General features: G+C 38.6%; 1 long non-coding RNA gene across 1 annotated transcript; it reads right to left on the reverse strand.

The window, feature by feature from the left end:
* Nucleotides 1–2554: 2554 nt before the first annotated feature.
* On the reverse strand, nt 2555–3874 carry LOC140498614 (uncharacterized). Its single transcript, XR_011965146.1, has 3 exons — nt 3760–3874; nt 3569–3655; nt 2555–2668 (listed from the first exon to the last, which is right to left on the reverse strand). It is a non-coding gene; the product is annotated as an uncharacterized lncRNA (long non-coding RNA).
* Nucleotides 3875–5264: the final 1390 nt, after the last annotated feature.

Here is a 5264-nt window from a genome sequence, read left to right on the forward strand (position 1 = left end):
TCAATATAGTGGACAGAAATCAGACTAGATTAGGTTAAAAATATATGTAGCCTTTATATAATCTCTGGGGTGTTCTTAGGCCTGATTTACACTGGCACTGCCAAGTCAGTTCCCTAAAGGTCAACTGCCTACCTCTTTCCCTCAAGGTCCTAAGAGTTCTTGAGGAGTTTGGGGACTTTTCTAATTCTATAGGTTTAGGCCCCCAATCCTGTGTGTTCTTCCCAATATCAATTCCCCATTTATAGTTTGTATATATCCCCTATATCATTAATTGACCCAATGATTTGTACCTCACTATCACTTAATCAATTAACATCAATTAACTTGAATAAAGAGATATTTACTGATAAGCAGGGCAGCTAGGTAGCACAGAAGATACAGTGCAGGACCTGGAGTCAGAAGGACCTGAGCTCAGGCCCTTACTAGCTGTGTGATCCAGGGTAAGTCACTTAACCTTGTTTGCCTCAGTTCCCTCGTCTGTAAAATGAGCTGGAGAAGGAAATGGCAAACCACACCAGTATCTTTGCCAAGAAAACCCTAAATGGGGTCATGGAGAGTCAGAAACAGCTGACAACTCAATGATGACAACAACTAATACCAAGAAGAGAAGTCACAAAATATTTCTTCCAACACCAGGGGTGCATTCCCTCCTTCATCACCTTAGTAACTGGGGAGAGTCAGTTCAAACTTCAAAGTGGTTGCAAAAGCATATTCTCCATCAAGTTTACTTATAATGCATCATAGCTGATTGAGGAAAGTCCCTCCTCAGGGCTGTACTAATCCAAACCCACTGGGTTTAGCTGTTAGTAAATGATATGAACTCTAATTCTTAAACACCTGAAAGTTTGTTCTGAGTCTTTGAATTCTCACAAGGGCTTGAGCCAAAGACTCAACTAGAAGGTAACTCCATTCCAGACAGATACTTTTCTAGGAGGCCATGTACTCACAACTTCATGGATCCTATGAGTGAGAGAAGTTCCAGAGACCCTTCCCCATCAAAGGGCCCCCAACAGTCCATCCTCATTTACCACAGAAGGAAAATTTACTAATTTGTCCAATTAGTATCTCAGTTTTGGCTCAGTAGCCATTGAAGAAGCTTTTCTTTATGACATTGAAAGCAAGTTCCTCCATCATATATGCCCATAAACAGGTTTACCCAGCCTCTACATAAAGGATTGCAGTGTGCAAAGTACTGAATGTGCTTGAAGAATGGGTCTGCCATTGACTAGTCCCTTAATTAAATGCAAACTTCTATTAAGTTCCCATGTGTATTTCATATGGTGCTAAATACTATTTCCATGTTATTGGGTTATCATTACCTCTTACCTAGACCATTATGATAATTTCCTAATTGATCTCCCTGCTCCAATCTCTCTCCTCTTTTTTAATCCATTCTCCCTACCTCATCCAAATTCATAATTCCAAGGTATAGTATGACTATGCCAATGACTCATTATTATTGTCTCTGGGATAAAATATAAAATTCCTTGCTTGACATTTACAGTCTCTCACATTTTGGATGCCATCTTTCTTTCCAGACTAATTTGACCTTAATTCCTCTCATGAACATTCCATTCCATCTACACTGGCCTATTTGTCTTGTTCCCCACATACAATATTCTAACTCCCTTCTCGGTGTCTTTGCACAGGGTATATCCCTATACCTGGAATTTCTCCTTCTTTACCTCTACTTTTTAGAATCCTTAGGACCTTTTAAGACTGAACTCCCGTGTCTCAGACAGGAGGGCTTTCCTTAGTCCCCTGATTGTTAGTACCTCCCTATACTTCAACTCACTGAAATTACTTTGCATTAGATGAGTATATAAACTGAGGGAGCTCTGTCCACATAGGCTTCCCCTGGGAGGAGCAGAAGTTATCTGCTAGAAGGCAATTTTTCCCAGCGATCCCTATGTTTCAGGTGTCTGGTGAGTAGAAGAAATGGAATAAAAGAGGAAGTAATTTCAAGTCAAGAGACTAAAAGGAGATACTTTCAGGAACAGCTGCTGAAAATTAAGCCTACCTGAGGATGGGGACTGATTCTTTGTTATGACCAGGCATCAGCAAGAAGGGCAGTCAGAAATCTATATCCCTGGGGTAGTAAGAGCTTGCCTGAAAGTGTGAACTAATCCTGAATCCCTTTCATCCCTTAGGAAACCTGCCAGTTCCCTTTCTGATTATCAAAGTAGCTGGATAAACAAGTTTGTTTATTCCTCATTTGCTATGTTAAATTTATACTTTATTTACCATGATGAAAAAGAGTCTGTTATCTAGAAAAAATTCTAAGTTCTATTATATTTTATTTAAAATTCTTAAAAAGAAGGAAGATAAAGAGAATCCAGTTTTGAGAGAAAGATACATCTTGCCTAGTTGAGCTAGACCAGGACCTAGAGTAAAAGGGGCCAATGTGAGGTATAGTTGGTAAGGACACTGGTATAGAGCTTTTATAAACATCTAACTAAGACTTAGATATCCCAAGTTTAAAACACACACACACACACACACACACACACACACATATATACATATGGATGCAAATACAATCATGTATGACAGACAGTATTGTATAGTGTATATAGAGTTAACATTGAAGCCAGGAAAACTTGCATTCAACTTGGATCAGGGACTCTGGGCAAGTTGCTTGACTTCTCAGTGTTATAGAGGCAGCTCTCTATAATTGGCAAAAAAAAAAAATTAAAAAATGATGCCTACCTGCTTTGGTAGAGGTAGTTTTTCTTTTTACTTGGGACCCCCTTATACCAATGAAATCATAGATTCAGTCCAAGGTCTCTATGTGTACATATGTATGTATACAGGGTGTCCCAAAAGTCTTAGTCCCAAAAGTCTTAATACACACACATACACATGTGTGTGTGCATATATATGTATGTGTGTGTGTATGTGTGTGAATGGAGATAGAATTTATATTATATATTACCACAAAAAATTATATATAATAGACACATAAAAATATATATATTAAATTTATACACATACATGTATAACTATGCATCCATACACATCCAGACATATACATGTATATGCACACACATACATAAATTTACTTATCTGCCCCCCAAGTAGATTGTAAACACTTTAGGATTGTTTTATTTTTTGCTCTATCCTCAGTGACTAGAACAGTGGTCAGTTCAGTCAGCACTTAATAATTCTTATTAAATGCAATTGAATTACTGAAAATATCAAGTGATTCTTATCCATAAGGAATGTGAAATCAAATGCCAAAACAATGCAGACACACCCTCCCTCCAGCACAAATACAGTAATAATGCAATTTGAGGATCTCTAGAAGTAGATATTTACCACCAAGTCCCCTCCTACCACAAAGGGCATCCCTTCAGAATTTATAGAGCATAAAATGTTAGCACATGGACCTTAGCAATGGTAGAGTCCAATTCCCTCATGTTATAGAGGAGAAACTAGAAGACGTGCTCAAGGCCAAATCGTTGGTGGTAGAGTTGGGGACAGGTTTCTCGCCTTCTGATGCCGTGCTCTTTTCATCCACATTCACATTGTCTCACACATGAATCTCCTATGAGACTTATGCAATTACCTTGGCACAGAAGAAAATTTCTGTTGAATTGTATGTTATTCTGCCCACAAATCAAGGTACTTCCCCTCTTTGTCCATCATTCTCTCCCTGGTGCATTAGAACAATTTTATGAATAAATATTTAATGACTTTCCCCTTGGGCAAAGAGGATAAAATAGGACTAATCTTTAAGTTTCTGGACAGGAAATGGACCTTTTAAGGAGCAGGAAGCTGTTTTTTTTTTTCAGGTTCTTTACTGAATTCTAGATTCAGCCTCATTGTTTTTTCTTGGGTCCTTTTAGTTTCAGCCATTCAGGGCCGAATTAGATCTTCATCTGTCTGAGACTGACTGACAGTCTGGAAGGTCCAGCATGCATTTATCATTCTGACAGTTGGCATGTTGCAACAATGGATCACCAATGGCAACAGCAGTGGCATTTCCAGATGAATAGATGTCTTCATCAACCCGGTGGAAGGGAACACTTCTGGCAGCCAAAGGACTGTTTAAGGGATGATTTGTAATAATTTTTTGAAAAAAATACTAAGATGGATCCTTCCTTGCTTCCCTGTGGCATAGACCCATTTTTATTTTATTCTTTTGTTGGTTTCCAGGCTGAAGTGCACTAGTCATTGTTTAACAGCCAAATTTGGAAGATAGGGAAGAAGTACTCAAAACACACCTTTCATTTTAATCTACATTATTAGCATTCTCTCCATTGCTTTCTTAAATCTAGACAATCAACAAAACAATAAGTCAAATCTGAAAGGCAGCATTTGCTTATTTCTGAAACATAAGTACTCACACCATTGGCTTCCTCAAAGCTTCCAGCAGAGGCAACTAGATGGTGAAGTAGATAGAGCTCTGGTCCTGAAGTCATGAAGATCTGAATTCAAATCCATCCTTATATATTTAGTAGTGGGGCTTAAGTTACTCAACTTCTATTTTCTTCAGTTTTCTCATCTGTAAAATGAAGATAATAATAGCACCTGCCATTCAGGGTTGTTGTGAGGATCAAATGAGATATTTGCAAGTGCTCAGCCCAGTGGATGACATAGGGTAGGTACTATATAAATACTTGGGGCAACTAGGTGGTGCAGTGGCTAGAGCACCAGGCCTGCAGTCAAGAAGACCCATCTTCCTGAGTTCAAATCTGATCTCAGACACTGAGTAGCTGTGTGACACTGGACAAGTTACTTAATCTTACTTGCCTCAGTTTTCTCACTGTAAAATGAGCTGGAAATGGAAATGGCAAACTACTCCAATATCTTTGCCAAGAAAACCCCAAATGGGGCCATGAGGAGTTGAACAAGAATAAAATAAACGACTCAACAAAACAACAAAAATAAATACTTATTTCCTTTCCTTCCAGCACATTACTGCTTCTAGGACAGTTTAATCAAACACAAGGTGGAAGGAAATAACACTGTAATAAATTGCCATTGACTTGAAGTGAAGTATTATGCTTCAAACTTGGGAACTGATTGATCATAACTCCACAGTATGCTTTAAGCCATAGATTCTAGCCATTTGCTGTTTGGTTACTTTATTTAGCTATGTGAATAGCAAGGTACTAGCAAATGCCTTTAGGGGATCAGTCTTGTTTAAGGAAGACTTGTTAGCAAGCTCCCAGAATGGTACTAGGAACAGGATGGTGTAACTTTCTGGCTCGCTGTTTTGCTGCTTCTTTTAAGGCAGCAATCGTTTATGTCAGGCAAGG

The sequence above is a fragment of the Notamacropus eugenii genome, chromosome 4, assembly GCF_028372415.1.
Source record: "Notamacropus eugenii isolate mMacEug1 chromosome 4, mMacEug1.pri_v2, whole genome shotgun sequence".
Taxonomy (NCBI): Eukaryota; Metazoa; Chordata; class Mammalia; order Diprotodontia; family Macropodidae; genus Notamacropus; species Notamacropus eugenii.